Here is a 19,815-nt window from a genome sequence, read left to right on the forward strand (position 1 = left end):
TAACTAGTGTCACAGGAATGGTCCAAAACATAGTCAGTACGAAGAGTCAGTCTTATTGTACTTAAGTCGGCATTGTGCCTTTTGTATTTAATTCCGTGCCATTTCTGTGTTTCATCGTCAATAAGAAGGTCAGAGGGTACAGTAAACCCAAAGTGAAGCATCGGAATCTGTTACTAGCGTCACAGGAATGGTTTAAAACATAGACAGTGAGAAGAGTCAGTCTTCTTGTACTTAAGTCGGCATTGTGCCATTTTCAATTATATTCCGATGCAATTACTGTGTTTCATCGTCAATTAGAAGGTCAGAGGGATACAGTAAACCAGAAGTGAAGCATCGGAATCTGTAAGTAGTGTCACAGGAAGTGGTCAAAACATAGTCAGTAAGAAGAGTCAGTCTTCTTGTACTTACGTCGGCATTGTGCCTTTTCTATTTAATTCCGATGCAATTTCCGTGTTTCATCGTCAATAAGAAGGTAAGAGGGATACAGTAAACCTGAAGGTAAGCATAGGAATCTATAACTAGTGTCACAGGAATGGTCCAAAACATAGTCAGTACGAAGAGTCAGTCTTATTGTACTTAAGTCGGCATTGTGCCTTTTGTATTTAATTCTGTGCCATTTCTGTGTTTCATCGTCAATAAGAATGTCAGAGGGATCCAGTAAACCTTAAGTGAAGCATCGGAATCTATAACTAGTGTCACAGGAATGGTTCAAATCATAGTCAGTGAGAAGAGTCAGTCTTCTTGTACTTAAGTCGGCATTGTGTTTTTTTTATTTTAATTCCGATGCAATTTCAGTGTTTCGTCGCCAATAAGAAGGTCAGAGGGATACAGTAAACCTGAAGTGAACCATCGGAATCTAATCTAGTGTCACAGGAATGGTTCAAACATAGGGAGTAAGAGGAGTCAGTCTACTTGTACTTAAGTCGGCATTATGCCCTTTTCAATTTAATTCCGATGCAATTACTGTGATTCATCGTCAATAAGAAGGTCAGAGGGATACAGTAAGCCTGAAGTGAATCATCGGAATCTCTAACTAGTGTCACAGGAATGGTTCAAAATATAGTCAGTAAGAAGAGTCAGTCTTCTTGTACTTAATTCGGCATTGTGCCTTTTGTATTTAATTCCGATGCAATTACTGTGTTTCATCGTCAATAAGAAGGTCCAAGGGATACAGTAAACCTGAAGTGAAGCATCGGAATCTGTAACTAGCGTCACAGGAATGGTTCAAACATAGTCAGTAAGAAGAATCAGTCTTTTTGTACTTAAGTCGGCATTGTGCCTTTTCTATTTAATTACGATGCAATTTCTGTGTTTCATCGTCAATAAGAACGTCCAAGGGATACAGTGAACCTGAAGTGAAGCATCCGAATCTATAACTAGTGTCACAGGATTGGTTCAAAGCATAGACAGTAGGAAGAGTCAATCTTCATGTACTTAAGTCGGCATTGTGCCTTTTCTATTTAATTCCGATGCAATTTCTGTGCTTCATCGTCAATAAGAAGGGCAGAGGGATACAGTAAACCCGAAGTGAAGCATCGGAATCTGTAACTAGCGTCACAGGAATGGTTCAAAACATAGACAGTAAGAAGAGTCAGTCTTCTTGTACTTAAGTCGGCATTGTGCCATTTTCAATTTAAAACCGATGCAATTACTGTGTTTCATCGTCAATTAGAAGGTCAGAGGGATACAGTAAACCAGAAGTAAAGCATCGGAATCTCTAAGTAGTGTCACAGGAAGTGTTCAAAACATAGTCAGTAAGAAGAGTCAGTCTTCTTGTACATACGTCGGCATTGTGCCTTTTGTATTTAATTCCGATGCAATATCTGTGTTTCATCGTCAATAAGAAGGTCCAAGGGATACAGTCAACTTGAAGTGAAGCATCGGAATCTGTAACTAGCGTCACAGGAATGGTTCAAAACATAGACAGTAAGAAGAGTCAGTCTTCTTGTACATAAGTCGGCATTGTGCCTCTTCTATTTAATTCCGATGCAATTTCCGTGTTTCATCGTCAATAAGAAGGTAAGAGGGATACAGTAAACCTGAAGTTAAGCATAGGAATCTATAACTAGTGTCACAGGAATGGTCCAAAACATAGTAAGTACGAAGAGTCAGTCTCATTGTACTTAAGTCGGCATTGTGCCTTTTGTATTTTATTCGGTGCCATTTCTGTGTTTCATCGTCAATAAGAATGTCAGAGGGATGCAGTAAACCTTAAGTGAAGCATCGGAATCTGTGACTTGCGTCACAGGAATGGTTCAAAACATAGAGAGCAAGATGAGTCAGTCTTCTTGTACTTAAGTCGGCATTGTGCATTATCTATTTAATTCCGATGCAATTTCTGTGTTTCATCGTTAATAAGAAGGTCCAAGAGATACAGTAAACCTGAAGTGAAGCATCGGAATCTATATCTTGTGTCACAGCAATGGTTAGAAACATAGACAGTAAGGTCAGTCAGTCTTCTTGTACTTAAGTCGGCATTGTTCCATTTGTATTTAATTCCGATGCAATTTCTGTGTTTCAACGTCAAGATGAAGGTCAGAGGGATACAGTAAACATGACGTGAAGCATCGGAATCTATAACTAGTGTCACAGGAAAGTTTCAAAACAGTCAGTAGGAAGAGTCAGTCATCTTGTACTTAAGTCGGCATTGTGCCTTTTGTATTTAATTCCGATGCAATTTCTGTGAATAATCGTCAATAGTAAGGTCAGAGGGATACAGTAAACCTGAAGTGTAGCATCGGAATCTATAACTAGTGTCACAGGAATGGTTCAAATCATAGACAGTAGGAAGAGTCAGTCTTCTTGTACTTAAGTCGGCATTGTGCCTTTTGTATTTAATACCGATGCAATTTCTGTGTTTCATCATCAATAAAAAGGTCCAAGGGATACAGTAAACCTGAAATGAAGTATCAGAATCTATAACTAGTGTCACAGGAATGTTTCAAAACATAGACAGTAGGAAGAGTCAGTCTACATATACTTAAGTGGGCCTTGTGCCTTTTGTATTTAATTCCGATGCTATTTCTGTTTCATCGCCAATAAGAAGGTCAGAGGGATACAGTAAACCTGAAGTGAAGCATCGGAATCTATAACTAGTGTCACAGGAATGGTTCAAAGCAGTCAGTAAGAAGAGTCAGTCTTCTTGTACTTATGTCGGCATTGTGCCTTTTGTATTTAATTCCGATGCAATTTCTGTGTTTCATCGTCAATAAGAAGGTCCAACGGATACAGTAAATCTGAAGTGAAGCATCGGAATCTATAACTAGTGTCACAGGAATGGTTCAAAACATAGACAGTAGGAAGAGTCTGTCTTCTTGTACTTAAGTCGGCATTGTGCCTTTTGTAATTAACTTCGATGCACTATCTGTGTTTCATCGTTAATACACAGATCCAAGGGATACAGTAAACCTGAAATAAAGCATCGGAATCTATAACTAGTGTCGCAGGAATGGTTCAAAACATGGACAGTAGGAAGAGTCAGTCTTCTTGTACTTAAGTCGCCGTTGTGCCTTATCTATTTAATTCCGATGCACTTTCTGTGTTTCATCGTCAATAAGAAGGTCCAAGGGATACAATAAACCTGAAATGAAGGATCGGAATCTATAACTAAGGTCACAGGGCTGTTTCGAACATAGACAGTAGAAAGAGTCAGTCTACATGTACTTACGCCGGCATTGTCCATTTTGTAGTTAATTCCGATGCAATATCTGTGTTTCATCGTCAATAAGAAGGTCCTAGGGATAGAGTAAACCTGAAGTGAAGCATCGGAATCAATAACTAGTGTCACAGGAATGATTAAAAACATAGACAAAGAGAAGAGTCAGTCTTCTTGTACTTAAGTCGGCATTGTGCCTTTTGTATTTAATTCCGATGCAATTTCTGTGTTTCATCGTCAATAAGAAGGTGAGAGGGAAACAGTAAACCTGAAGTGCAGCATCGGAATCTATAACTAGTGTCACAGGAATGCTTCAAAACATAGTCAGTAAGAAGAGTCAGTCTTCTTGAACTTAAGTCGGCATTGTGCGTTTTGTATTTAATTCCGATGCAATTTCTGTGTTTCATCGTCAATAAGAATGTCCAAGGGATTCAGCAAACCTGGAGTGAAGCATCGGAATCTATTACTAATGTCACAGGAATGGTTCAAAACATAGACAGTAAGAAGAGTCAGTCTTCTTGTACATAAGTCGGCATTGTAACTTTTCTATTTAATTCCGATGCAATTTCCGTGTTCATCGTCAATAAGAAGGTAAGAGGGATACAGTAAACCTGAAGTGAAGCTTTGGAATCTATAACTAGTGTCACAGGAATGGTCCAAAACATAGTCAGTACGAAGAGTCAGTCTTATTGTACTTAAGTCGGCATTGTGCCTTTTGTATTTGATTCCGATGCCATTTCTGTGTTTCATCGTCAATAAGCAGGTCAGAGGGATACAGTAAACCTTAAGTGAAGCATCGGAATCTATAACTAGTGTCACAGGAATGGTTCAAAACATAGTCAGTAAGAAGAGTCAGTCTTCTTGTACTTAAGTCGGCATTGTGCCTTTTGTGTTTAATTCCGTGCCATTTCTGTGTTTCATCGTCAATAAGAAGGTCAGAGGGTACAGTAAACCCGAAGTGAAGCATCGGAATCTGTTACTAGCGTCACAGGAATGGTTCAAAACATAGACAGTAAGAAGAGTCAGTCTTCTTGTACTTAAGCCGGCATTGTGCCATTTTCAATTTAATTCCGATGCAATAACTGTGTTTCATCGTCAATTAGAAGGTCAGAGGGATACAGTAAACCAGAAGTGAAGCATCGGAATCTGTAAGTAGTGTCACAGGAAGTGTTCAAAACATAGTCAGTAAGAAGAGTCAGTCTTCTTGTACTTACGTCGGCATTGTGCCTTTTGTATTTATTGCCGATGCAATATCTGTGTTTCATCGTCAATAAGAAGGTCCAAGGGATACAGTCAACCTGAAGTGAAGCATCGGAATCTGTAACTAGCGTCACAGGAATGGTTCAAAACATAGACAGTAAGAAGAGTCAGTCTTCTTGTACATAAGTCATCATTGTGCCTTTTCTATTTAATTCCGATGCAATTTCAGAGTTTCATCGTCAATAAGAAGGTAAGAGGGATACAGTAAACCTGAAGTTAAGCATAGGAATCTATAACTAGTGTCACAGGAATGGTTCAAAACATAGTCAGTAAGAGGAGTCAGTCTTTTTGTACATAAGTCGGCATTGTGCCTTTTCTATTTAATTACGATGCAATTTCTGTGTTTCATCGTCAATAAGAACGTCCAAGGGATACAGTGAACCTGAAGTGAAGCATCCGAATCTATAACTAGTGTCACAGGATTGGTTCAAAGCGTAGACAGTAGGAAGAGTCAATCTTCATGTACTTAAGTCGGCATTGTGCCTTTTCTATTTAATTCCGATGCAATTTCTGTGCTTCATCGTCAATAAGAAGGGCAGAGGGATACAGTAAACCCGAAGTGAAGCATCGGAATCTGTAACTAGCGTCACAGGAATGGTTCAAAACATAGACAGTAAGAAGAGTCAGTCTTCTTGTACTTAAGTCGGCATTGTGCCATTTTCAATTTAATTCCGATGCAATTACTGTGTTTCATCGTCAATTAGAAGGTCAGAGGGATACAGTAAACCAGAAGTGAAGCATAGGAATCTCTAAGTAGTGTCACAGGAAGTGTTCAAAACATAGTCAGTAAGAAGAGTCAGTCTTCTTGTACTTACGTCGGCATTGTGCCTTTTGTATTTAATTCCGATGCAATATCTGTGTTTCATCGTCAATAAGAAGGTCCAAGGGATACAGTCAACCTGAAGTGAAGCATCGGAATCTGTAACTAGCGCCACAGGAATGGTTCAAAACGTAGACAGTAAGAAGAGTCAGTCTTCTTGTACATAAGTCGGCATTGTGCCTTTTCTATTTAATTCCGAAGCAATTTCCGTGTTTCATCGTCAATAAGAAGGTAAGAGGGATACAGTAAACCTGAAGTTAAGCATAGGAATCTTTAACTAGTGTCACAGGAATGGTCCAAAACATAGAGAGCAAGATGAGTCAGTCTTCTTGTACTTAAGTCGGCATTGTGCATTATCTATTTAATTCCGATGCAATTTCTGTGTTTCATCGTTAATAAGAAGGTCCAAGAGATACAGTAAACCTGAAGTGAAGCATCGGAATCTATATCTTGTGTCATAGGAATGGTTCAAAACATAGACAGTAAGATGAGTCAGTCTTCTTGTACTTAAGTCGGCATTGTTCCATTTGTATTTAATTCCGATGCAATTTCTGTGTTACAACGTCAAGATGAAGGTCAGAGGGATACAGTAAACATGACGTGAAGCATCGGAATCTATAACTAGTGTCACAGGAAAGTTTCAAAACAGTCAGTAGGAAGAGTCAGTCATCTTGTACTTAAGTCGGCATTGTGCCTTTTGTATTTAATTCCGATGCAATTTCTGTGATTCATCGTCAATAGTAAGGTCAGAGGGATACAGTAAACCTTAAGTGTAGCATCGGAATCTATAACTAGTGTCACAGGAATGGTTCAAATCATAGACTGTTGGAAGAGTCAGTCTTCTTGTACTTAAGTCGGCATTGTGCCTTTTGTATTTAATACCGATGCAATTTCTGTGTTTCATCGTCAATAAGAAGGTCCAACGGATACAGTAAGCCTGAAGTGAAGCATCGGAATCTATAACTAGTTTCTCAGGAGTGGTTAAAAGCATAGACTGTAAGAAAGGTCATTCTTCTTGTACTGAAGTCGGCATTGTGCCTTTTGTATTTAATTCCGATGCAATTTCTGTGTTTCATCGTCAATAGGTAGGTCAGAGGGATACAGTAAACCTGAAGTGAAGCATCGGAATCTATAACTAGTGTCAGAGGAATGGTTCAAAACATAGACAGTGGGAAGAGTCAGTCTTCTTGTACTTAAGTCAGCATTGTGCCTTTTCTATTTAATTCCGATGCACATTCTGTGTTTCATCATCAATAAAGAGGTCCAAGGGATACAGTAAACCTGAAATGAAGTATCAGAAACTATAACTAGTGTCACAGGAATGTTTCAAAACATAGACTGTAGGAAGAGTCAGTCTACATATACTTAAGTGGGCCTTGTGCCTTTTGTATTTGATTCCGATGCTATTTCTGTTTCATCGCCAATAAGAAGGTCAGAGGGATACAGTAAACCTGAAGTGAAGCATCGGAATCTATAACTAGTGTCACAGGAATGGTTCAAAACATAGACAGTGGGAAGAGTCAGTCTTCTTGTACTTAAGTCAGCATTGTGCATTTTCTATTTAATTCCGATGCACATTCTGTGTTTCATCATCAACAAGAAGGTCCAAGAGATACAGTAAACCTGAAAAGAAGTATCAGAATCTATAACTAGTGTCATAGGAATGTTTCAAAACATAGACAGTAGGAAGAGTCAGTCTACATATACTTAAGTGGGCCTTGTGCCTTTTGTATTTAATTCCGATGAAATTTCTGTTTCATCGCCAATAAGAAGGTCAGAGGGATACAGTAAACCTGAAGTGATGCATCGGAATCTATATCTAGTGTCACAGGAATGGTTCAAACATAGGGAGTAAGAAGAGTCAGTCTACATGTGCTTAAGTCGGCATCATGCCCTTTTCAATTTAATTCCGATGCAATTACTGTGATTCATCGTCAATAAGAAGGTCAGAGGGATACAGTAAGCCTGAAGTGAATCATCGGAATCTCTAACTAGTGTCACAGGAATGGTTCAAAATATAGTCAGTTAGAAGAGTCAGTCTTCTTGTACTTAATTCGGCATTGTGCCTTTTGTATTTAATTCCGATGCAATTACTGTGTTTCATCGTCAATAAGAAGGTCCAAGGGATACAGTAAACCTGAAGTGAAGCATCGGAATCTGTAACTAGCGTCACAGGAATGGTTCAAAACATAGTCAGTAAGAAGAGTCAGTCTTTTTGTACTTAAGTCGGCATTGTGCCTTTTCTATTTAATTACGATGCAATTTCTGTGTTTCACCGTCAATAAGAACGTCCAAGGGATTCAGTGAACCTGAAGTGAAGCATCCGAATCTATAACTAGTGTCACAGGACTGGTTCAAAGCGTAGACAGTAGGAAGAGTCAATCTTCATGTACTTAAGTCGGCATTGTGCCTTTTCTATTTAATTCCGATGCAATTTCTGTGCTTCATCGTCAATAAGAAGGGCAGAGGGATACAGTAAACCCGAAGTGAAGCATCGGAATCTGTAACTAGCGTCACAGGAATGGTTCAAAACATAGACAGTAAGAAGAGTCAGTCTTCTTGTACTTAAGTCGGCATTGTGCCATTTTCAATTTAATTCCGATGCAATTACTGTGTTTCATCGTCAATTAGAAGGTCAGAGGGATACAGTAAACCAGAAGTGAAGCATCGGAATCTCTAAGTAGTGTCACAGGAAGTGTTCAAAACATAGTCAGTAAGAAGAGTCAGTCTTCTTGTACTTACGTCGGCATTGTGCCTTTTGTATTTAATTCCGATGCAATATCTGTGTTACAACGTTAATAAGAAGGTCCAAGAGATACAGTAAACCTGAAGTGAAGCATCGGAATCTATATCTTGTGTCATAGGAATGGTTCAAAACATAGACAGTAAGATGAGTCAGTCTTCTTGTACTTAAGTCGGCATTGTTCCATTTGTATTTAATTCCGATGCAATTTCTGTGTTACAACGTCAAGATGAAGGTCAGAGGGATACAGTAACCATGACGTGAAGCATCGGAATCTATAACTAGTGTCACAGGAAAGTTTCAAAACAGTCAGTAGGAAGTGTCAGTCATCTTGTACTTAAGTCGGCATTGTGCCTTTTGTATTTAATTCCGATGCAATTTCTGTGATTCATCGTCAATAGTAAGGTCAGAGGGATACAGTAAACCTTAAGTGTAGCATCGGAATCTATAACTAGTGTCACAGGAATGGTTCAAATCATAGACAGTTGGAAGAGTCAGTCTTCTTGTACTTAAGTCGGCATTGTGCCTTTTGTATTTAATACCGATGCAATTTCTGTGTTTCATCGTCAATAAGAAGGTCCAACGGATACAGTAAGCCTGAAGTGAAGCATCGGAATCTATAACTAGTTTCTCAGGAGTGGTTAAAAGCATAGACTGTAAGAAAGGTCATTCTTCTTGTACTGAAGTCGGCATTGTGCCTTTTGTATTTAATTCCGATGCAATTTCTGTGTTTCATCGTCAATAGGTAGGTCAGAGGGATACAGTAAACCTGAAGTGAAGCATCGGAATCTATAACTAGTGTCAGAGGAATGGTTCAAAACATAGACAGTGGGAAGAGTCAGTCTTCTTGTACTTAAGTCAGCATTGTGCCTTTTCTATTTAATTCCGATGCACATTCTGTGTTTCATCATCAATAAAAAGGTCCAAGGGATACAGTAAACCTGAAATGAAGTATCAGAATCTATAACTAGTGTCACAGGAATGTTTCAAAACATAGACTGTAGGAAGAGTCAGTCTACATATACTTAAGTGGGCCTTGTGCCTTTTGTATTTAATTCCGATGCTATTTCTGTTTCATCGCCAATAAGAAGGTCAGAGGGATACAGTAAACCTGAAGTGAAGCATCGGAATCTATAACTAGTGTCACAGGAATGGTTCAAAACATAGACAGTGGGAAGAGTCAGTCTTCTTGTACTTAAGTCAGCATTGTGCCTTTTCTATTTAATTCCGATGCACATTCTGTGTTTCATCATCAACAAGAAGGTCCAAGAGATACAGTAAACCTGAAAAGAAGTATCAGAATCTATAACTAGTGTCATAGGAATGTTTCAAAACATAGACAGTAGGAAGAGTCAGTCTACATATACTTAAGTGGGCCTTGTGCCTTTTGTATTTAATTCCGATGCAATTTCTGTGTTTCATCGTTAATAAGAAGGTCCAAGAGATACAGTAAACCTGAAGTGAAGCATCGGAATCTGTAACTAGCGTCACAGGAATGGTTCAAACATAGGGAGTAAGAAGAGTCAGTCTACATGTACTTAAGTCGGCATCATGCCCTTTTCAATTTAATTCCGATGCAATTACTGTGATTCATCGTCAATAAGAAGGTCAGAGGGATACAGTAAGCCTGAAGTGAATCATCGGAATCTCTAACTAGTGTCACAGGAATGGTTCAAAATATAGTCAGTTAGAAGAGTCAGTCTTCTTGTACTTAATTCGGCATTGTGCCTTTTGTATTTAATTCCGATGCAATTACTGTGTTTCATCGTCAATAAGAAGGTCCAAGGGATACAGTAAACCTGAAGTGAAGCATCGGAATCTGTAACTAGCGTCACAGGAATGGTTCAAAACATAGTCAATAAGAAGAGTCAGTCTTTTTGTACTTAAGTCGGCATTGTGCCTTTTCTATTTACTTACGATGCAATTTCTGTGTTTCATCGTCAATAAGAACGTCCAAGGGATACAGTGAACCTGAAGTGAAGCATCCGAATCTATAACTAGTGTCACAGGATTGGTTCAAAGCATAGACAGTAGGAAGAGTCAATCTTCATGTACTTAAGTCGGCATTGTGCCTTTTCTATTTAATTCCGATGCAATACCTGTGTTTAATCGTCAATAAGAAGGGCAGAGGGATACAGTAAACCCGAAGTGAAGCATCGGAATCTGTAACTAGCGTCACAGTAATGGTTCCAAACATAGACAGTAAGAAGAGTCAGTCTTCTTGTACTTAAGTCGGCATTGTGCCATTTTAATTTAAATCCGATGCAATTACTGTAATTCATCGTGAATTAGAAGGTCAGAGGGATACAGTAAACCAGAAGTGAAGCATCGGAATCTCTAAGTAGTGTCACAGGAAGTGTTTAAAACATAGTCAGTAAGAAGAGTCAGTCTTCTTGTACTTAATTCGGCATTGTGCCTTTTGTATTTAATTCCGATGCAATTACTGTGTTTCATCGTCAATAAGAAGGTCCAAGGGATACAGTAAACCTGAAGTGAAGCATCGGAATCTGTAACTAGCGTCACAGGAATGGTTCAAAACATAGAGAGTAAGAAGAGTCAGTCTCCTTGTACATAAGTCGGCATTGTGCCTTTTCTATTTAATTCCGATGCAATTTCCGTGTTTCATCGTCAATAAGAAGGTAAGAGGGATACAGTAAACCTGAAGTGAAGCATTGGAATCTATAACTAGTGTCACACGAATGGTTCCAAACATAGTCAGTACGAAGAGTCAGTCCCATTGTACTTAAGTCGGCATTGTGCCTTTTGTATTTTATTCGGTGCCATTTCTGTGTTTCATCGTCAATAAGAATGTCAGAGGGATGCAGTAAACCTTAACTGAAGCATCGGAATCTCTGACTTGCGTCACAGGAATGGTTCAAAACATAGAGACTAAGATGAGTCAGTCTTCTTGTACTTAAGTCGGCATTGTGCATTTTCTATTTAATTCCGATGCAATTTCTGTGTTTCATCGTTAATAAGAAGGTCCAAGAGATACAGTAAACCTGAAGTGAAGCATCGGAATCTATATCTTGTGTCACAGGAATGGTTCAAAACATAGACAGTAAGGTGAGTCATTCTTCTTGTACTTAAGTCGGCATTGTTCCATTTGTATTTAATGCCGATGCAATTTCTGTGTTTCAACGTCAAGATGAAGGTCACAGGGATACAGTAAACATGACGTGAAGCATCGGAATCTATAACTAGTGTCACAGGAAAGTTTCAAAACAGTCAGTATTAAGAGTCAGTCATCTTGTACTTAAGTCTGCATTGTGCCTTTTGTATTTAATTCCGATGCAATTTCTGTGATTCATCGTCAATAGTAAGGTCAGAGGGATACAGTAAACCTGAAGTGTACCATCGGAATCTATAACTAGTGTCACAGGAATGGTTCAAATCATAGACAGTAGGAAGAGTCAGTCTTCTTGTACTTAAGTCGGCATTGTGCCTTTTGTATTTAATACCGATGCAATTTCTGTGTTTCATCGTCAATAAGAAGGTCCAACGGATATAGTAAGCCTGAAGTGAAGCATCGGAATCTATAACTAGTTTCTCAGGGGTGGTTCAAAGCATAGACTGTAAGAAAGGTCAGTCTTCTTGTACTGAAGTCGGCATTGTGCCTTTTGTATTTCATTCCGATGCAATTTCTGTGTTTCATCGTCAATAAGAAGGTCAGAGGGATACAGTAAACCTGAAGTGAAGCATCAGAATCTATAACTAGTGTCACAGGAATGGTTCAAAACATAGACAGTGGGAAGAGTCAGTCTTCTTGTACTTAAGTCAGAATTGTGCCTTTTCTATTTAATTCCGATGCACATTGTGTGTTTCATCATGAATAAAAAGGTCCAAGGGATACAGTAAACCTGAAATGAAGTATCAGAATCTATAACTAGTGTCACAGGAATGTTTCAAAACATAGTAAGTAGGAAGAGTCAGTCTACATATACTTAAGTGGGCCTTGTGCCTTTTGTATTTAATTCCGATGCAATTTCTGTTTCATCGCCAATATGAAGGTCAGAGGGATACAGTAAACCTGAAGTGAAGCATCGGAATCTCTAACTAGTGTCACAGGAATGGTTCAAAATATAGTCAGTAAGAAGATTCAGTCTTCTTGTACTTAAGTCGGCATTGTGCCTTTTGTATTTAATTCCGATGCGATATCTGTTTTTCATCGTCAATAAGAAGGTCCAACGGATACAGTAAACCTGAAGTGAAGCATCGGAATCTGTAACTAGCGTCACAGGAATGGTTCAAAACATAGTCAGTAAGAAGAGTCAGTCTTACTGTACTTAAGTCGGCATTGTGCCTTTTATATTTAATCACGATGCATTTTCTGTGATTCATCGTCAATAAGAACGTCCAAGGGATACAGTGAACCTGAAGTGAAGCTTCCGAATCTATAACTAGTGTCACAGTTTGGTTCAAAGCATAGACAGTAGGAAGAGTCAATCTTCGTGAACTTAAGTCGGCATTGTGCCTTTTCTATTTAATTACGAAGCAATTTCTGTCTTTCATCGTCAATAAGACGGTCAGAGGGATACAGTAAAACCGAAGTGAAGCATCGGAATCTGTAACTAGCGTCACAGGAATGGTTCAAAACATAGACAGTAAGAAGAGTCAGTCTTCTTGTACCTATGTCGGCATTGTGCCTTTTCTCTTTAATTCCGATGCAATTTCCGTGTTTCATCATCAATAAGAAGGTAAGGGGGATACAGTAAACCTGAAGTTAAGCATAGGAATCTATAACTAGAGTCACAGGAATGGTCCAAAGCATAGTCAGTACGAAGAGTCAGTCTTATTGTACTTAAGTCGGCATTGTGCCTTTTCTATTTAATTCCGATGCAATTTCTGTGTTTCATCGTCAATAAGAAGGTCAGAGGGATACAGTAAACCGTAAGTGAAGCATCGGAATCTATAACTAGTGTCACAGGAATGGTTCAAATCATAGTCAGTGAGAAGAGTCAGTCTTCTTGTACTTAAGTCGGCATTGTGCTTTTTCTATTTCATTCCGATTCAATTTCTGTGTTTCATCGTCAATAAGAAGGTCAGAGGGATACAGTAAACCGTAAGTGAAGCATCGGAATCTATAACTAGTGTCACAGGAATGGTTCAAATCATAGTCAGTGAGAAGAGTCAGTCTTCTTGTACTTAAGTCGGCATTGTGCCTTTTCTATTTAATTCCGATGCAATTTCTGTGTTTCATCGTCAATAAGAAGGTCAGAGGGATACAGTAAACAGTAAGTGAAGCATCGGAATCTATAACTAGTGTCACAGGAATGGTTCAAATCATAGTCAGTGAGAAGAGTCAGTCTTCTTGTACTTAAGTCGGCATTGCGCTTTTTCTATTTCATTCCGATGCAATTAAAGTGTTTCATCGCCAATAAGAGGGTCAGAGGGATACAGTAAACCTGAAGTGAAGCATCGGAATCTGTAACTTCCGTCACAGTAATGGTTCAAAACATAGACAGTAAGATGAGTCAGTCTTCTTGTACTTAAGTCGGCATTGTGCACTTTCTATTTAATTCCGACGCAAGTTCTGTGTTTCATCGTTAATAAGAAAGTCCAAGAGATACAGTAAACCTGAAGTGAAGCATCGGAATCTATATCTTGTGTCACAGGAATGGTTCAAAACATAGACAGTAAGGTGAGTCAGTCTTCTTGTACTTAAGTCGTCATTGTTCCATTTGTATTTAATTCCGATGCAATTTCTGTGTTTCAACGTCAAGAAGAAGGTCAGAGGGATACAGTAAACATGAAGTGAAGCATTGGAATGTATAACTAGTGTCTTAGGAATGTTTCATAACAGTCAGTAGGAAGAGTCAGTCATCTTGTACTTAAGGCGGCATTGTGCCTTTTGTATTTTATTCCGATGGAATTTCTGTGATTCATCGTCAATAATAAGGTCAGAGGGATACAGTAAACCTGAAGTGTAGCATCGGAATCTATAACTAGTGTCACAGGAGTGGTTCAAAACATAGACAGTTGGAAGAGTCAGTCTTCTTGTACTTAAGTCGGCATTGTGCCTTTTGTATTTAATACCGAAGCAATTTCTGTGTTTCATCGTCAATAAGAAGGTCAGAGGGATACAGTAAACATGAAGTGAGGCATCGGAATCTATAACTAGTGTTACAGGAATGGTTCAAAGCATAGCCAATGGGAAGAGTCAGTCTTCTTGTACTTAAGTCAGCATTGTGCCTTTTCTATTTAATTCCGATGCACATTCTGTGTTTCATCGTCAATAAGAAGGTCCAAGGGATACAATAAACCTGAAATGAAGTATCGGAATCTATAACTAGTGTCACAGGAATGTTTCAAATCATAGACAGTAGGATGAGTCAGTCTACATGTACTTAAGTCGGCCTTGTGCCTTTTGTATTTAATTCCGATGCAATTTCTGTGTTTCATCGTCAATAAGAAGGTCAGAGGGATACAGTAAACCTGAAGTGAAGCATCGGAATCTATAACTAGTGTCACAGGAATGGTTCAAAACATAGTCAGTAAGAAGAGTCAGTCTTCTTGTACTTAAGTCGGCATTGTGCCTTTTGTATTTAATTCCGATGTAATATCTGTGTTTCATCGTCAATAAGAAGGTCCAAGGGATACAGTAAACCTGAAGTGAAGCTTTGGAATCTATATCTAGTGTAACAGGAATGGTTCAAACATAGAGAGTAAGAAGAGTCAGTCTACTTGTACTTAAGTCGGCATTATGCCCTTTTCAATTTAATTCCGATGCAATTACTGTGTTTCATCGTCAATAAGAAGGTCAGAGGGATACAGTAAACCTGGAGTGAAGCATCGGAATCTATAACTAGTGTCACAGGAATGGTTCCAAACATAGTCAGTAAGAAGAGTCAGTCTCTTGTACTTAAGTTGGCATTGTGCCTTTTCAATTTATTTCCGATGCAATTTCTGTGTTTCATCGTCAATAAGAAGGTCCAAAGGATACAGTAAACCTGAAGTAAATCATCGGAATCTATAACTAGTGTCACAGGAATGGTTCAGAACATAGTCAGTACGAAGAGTCGGACTTCTTGTACTTAAGTCGGCATTGTGCCTATTGTATTTAATTCCGATGCAATTTCTGTGTTTCATCGCCAATAAGATGGTCAGAGGGATACAGTAAACCTTAAGGGAAGCATCGGAATCTATAACTAGTGTCACAGGAAAATTTCAAAGCATAGACAGTAAGAAGGGTCAGTTTTCTTGTACTTAAGTCGGCATTGTGCTTTTCGTATTTAATTCCGATGCAATTTCTGTGTTTCATCGTCAATAAGAAGGTCCAAGGGATACGGTAAACCTGAAGTGAAGCATCGGAATCTATAACTAGTGTCACAGGAATGGTTCAAAACATAGACAAAAAGAAGAGTCAGTCGTCATGTACCTAAGTCGGCATTGTGCCTTTTGCATTTGTTTCCGATGCAATATCTGTGTTTCATCGTCAATAAGTAGGTCAGAGGGATACAGTAAACCTTAAGTGAAGCATCGGAATCTATAACTAGTGTCACAGGAATGTTTCAAAACATAGACATTAAGAAGGGTCAGTCTTCTTGTACATAAGTCGGCATTGTGCTTTTCGTATTTAATTCCGATGCAATTTATGTGTTTCATCGTCAATAAGTAGGTCAGAGGGATACAGTAAACCTGAAGTGAAGCATCGGAATCTATAACTAGTGTCACAGGAATGGTTCAAAACATAGACAGTGGGAAGAGTCGTTCTTCTTGTACTTAAGTCAGCATTGTGCCTTTTCTATTTAATTCCGATGCACATTCTGTGTTTCATCGTCAATAAGAAGGTCCAAGGGATACAGTAAACCTGAAACGAAGTATAGGAATCTATAACTAGTGTCACAGGAATGTTTCAAAACATAGACAGTAGGAAGAGTCAGTTTACATATACTTAAGTCGGCCTTGTGCCTTTTGTGTTTATTTGCGATGACATTTCTGTTTCATCGCCGATAAGAATGTCAGAGGGATACAGTAAACCTGAAGTGAAGCATCGGAATCTATAACTAGTGTCACAGGAATGGTTCAAAACATAGTCAGTAAGAAGAGTCAATCTTCTTGTACTTAAGTCGGCATTGTGAGTTTGTATCTAATTTCAATGCAATTTCTGTGTTTCATCGTCAATAAGAAGGTCCAAGGGTTACAGTAAACCTGAAGTGAAGCTTTGGAATCTATAACTAGTGTCACAGGAATGGTTCAAACATAGAGAGTAAGAAGAGTCAGTCTACTTGTACTTACGTCGGCATTATGCCCTTTTCAAATTAATTCCGATGCAATTACTGTGTTTCATCGTCAATAAGAAGGTCAGAGAGATACAGTAAACCTGAAGTGAACCATCGGAATCTCTAACTAGTGTCACAGGAATGGTTCAAATCATAGTCAGTAAGAAGAGTCAGTCTTCTTGTACTTCAGTCGGCATTGTGCCTTTTGTATTTAACATCGATGCAATATCTGTGTTTCATCGTCAATAAGAAGGTCCAAGGGATACAGTAAACATGAAGTGAAGCATCGGAATCTCTAATTAGTGTCACAGGAATGGTTCAATACATAGTCAGTAAGAAGAGTCAGTCTTCTTGTACTTAAGTAGGCATTGTGCCTATTGTATTTAATTCCGATGCAATATCTGTGTTTCATCGTCAGTAAGAAGGTCCAAGGGATACAGTAAACCTGAAGTGAAGCATCGGAATCCGTAACTAGCGTCACAGGAATGTTTAAAAACATAGTCAGTAAGAAGAGTCAGTCTCATTGTACTTAAATCGGCATTGTGCCTTTTCTATGTAATTACGATGCAATTTCTGTGTTTCATCGTCAATAGGAAGGTCAGAGGGATACAGTAAATCCGAAGTGAACCATCGGAATCTATAACTAGTGTCACAGGATTGGTTCAAAACATAGACAGTAGGAAGAGTCAATCTTCATGTACTTAAGTCGGCATTAAGCCCTTTTCAATTTAATACCGATGCAATTAATGTATTTCATCGTCAATAAGAAGGTCAGAGAGATACAGTAAACCTGAAGTGAACCATCGGAATCTCTAACTAGTGTCACAGGAATGGCTCAAAACATAGACAGTAAGAAGAGTCAGTCTTCTTGTACTTAAGTCGGCATTGTGCCTTTTGTATTTAATTCCGATGCAATATCTGTGTTTCATCGTCAATAAGAACGTCCAAGGGATACAGTAAACCTGAAGTGAAGCATCCGAATCCGTAACTAGCGTTACAGGAATAGTTCAAAACATAGTCAGTAAGAAGAGTCAGTCTTATTGAACTTAAGTCGGAATTGTGCCTTTTCAATTTAATTCCGATGCAATTTCTGTGTTTCATCGCCAATAAGAACGTCCAAGGGATACAGTGAACCTGAAGTGAAGCATCGGAATCTATAACTAGTGTCACAGGATTGGTTCAAATCATAGACAGTAGGAAGAGTCAGTCTTCTTGTACTTAAGTCGGCATTGTGCCTTATCTATTTAATTCCGATGCAATTTCTGTGTTTCATCGTCAATTAGAAGGTCCAAGGAATACAGTAAACCTGAAGTGAGGCATCGGAATCTAATACTAGTGTCACAGGAATGGTTCAAAACATAGACAGTAAGAAGAGTCAGTCTTCTTGTACTTGACTCGGCATTGTGCCTTTTGTATTTAATTCTGATGCAATTTCTGTGTTTCATCGTCAATAAGAAGGTCAGAGGGATACAGTAAACCTGAAGTGAAGCATCGGAATGTACAACTAGTGTGAAAGGAATGGTTTAAAACACAGTCAGTAAGAAGAGTCAGTCTTCTTGTACCTAAGTCGGCATTGTGCCTTTTCTATTTAATTCTGATGCAATCTCTGTGTTTCATCGTCAATAAGAAGGTCAGTGGGATACAGTTAACCTGAAGTGAAGCTTCGGAATCTATAACTAGTGACACAGGAATGGTGCAAAACAGTCAGTAAGAAGAGTCAGTCTTCTTGTACTTAAGTCGGCATTGTGCCCTTTGTATTTAGTTCCGATGCAATTTCTGTGTTTCATCGTCAATAAGAAGGTCCTAGGGATAGAGTAAACCTGAAGTGAAGCATCGGAATGTATAACTAGTGTCGCAGGAATGGTGCAAAACAAGTCAGTAAGAGGAGTCAGTCTTCTTGTACTTAAGTCGGCATTGTGCCTTTTCTATTTAATTCCGATGCAATTTCTGTGTTTCATCGTCAATAAGAAGGTCAGAGGGATACGGTAAACCTGAAGTTGAAGCATCGGAACCTATAACTAGTGTCACAGGAATGGTTCAAAACATAGTCAGTAAAAAGAGTCTGTCTTCTTGTACTTACGTCGGCATTATGCCTATTCTATTTAATTCCGATGCAATATCTGTGTTTCATCGTCAATAAGAAGGTCAGAGGGATACAGTAAACCTGAACTGAAGCACCGAAATTTATAACTAGTGTCACAGGAATGGTTCCAAACATAGTCAGTAAGAAGAGTCAGTCTTCTTGTACTTAAGTTGGCATTGTGCCTTTTCTATTTATTTCCGATGCAATTTCTGTGTTTCATCGTCAATAAGAAGGTCCAAGGGAAACAGTAAACCTGAAGTGAATCATCGGAATCTATAACTTGTGTCACAGGAATGGTTCAAAACATAGTCAGTACGACGAGTCGGTCTTCTTGTACTTAAGTCGGCATTGTGCGTTTTGTATTTAATTCCGATGCAATTTCTGTGTTTCATCGTCAAAAAGATGGTCAGAGGGATACAGTAAACCTGAAGTGAAGCATCGGAATCTATAACTAGTGTCACAGGAATGCTTCAAAATATAGACGGTAGGAAGAGTCCGTCTTCTTGTACTTAAGTCGGCATTGTGCCTTTTCTATTTAATTCCGCTGCAATTTCTGTGTTTCATCGTCAATAAGAACGTCCAAGGGATACAGTAAACCTGAAGTGAAACATCGGAATCTATAACTAGTGTCACAGGAACGGTTCAAAACATAGACAGTGGGAAGAGTCAGTCTTCTTGTACTTTAGTCGGCATTGTGCCTTTTATATTTAATTCCGATGCAATTTCTGTGTTTCATCGTCAATAAGAAGGTCAGAGGGATACAGTAACCCTGAAGTGTGGCATCGGAATCTGTAACTAATGTCACAGGAATGGTTCAAATCAGAGACAGTAAGAAGAGTCAGTCTTCTTATACTTAAGCCGGCATTGTGCCTTTTCTATTTAATATCGTTGCAATTTCTGTGTTTCATCGTCAATAAGAAGGTCCAAGGGATACAGTAAACCTGATGTGAAGCATCGGAATCTATAACCAGTGTCACAGGAATGGTTCAAAATCATAGACAGTAAGAGGAGTCAGTCTTCTTGTACTTAAGT

This window comes from Schistocerca americana, unplaced genomic scaffold (genome assembly GCF_021461395.2).
Source record: "Schistocerca americana isolate TAMUIC-IGC-003095 unplaced genomic scaffold, iqSchAmer2.1 HiC_scaffold_19, whole genome shotgun sequence".
In the NCBI taxonomy this organism is placed as follows: domain Eukaryota; kingdom Metazoa; phylum Arthropoda; class Insecta; order Orthoptera; family Acrididae; genus Schistocerca; species Schistocerca americana.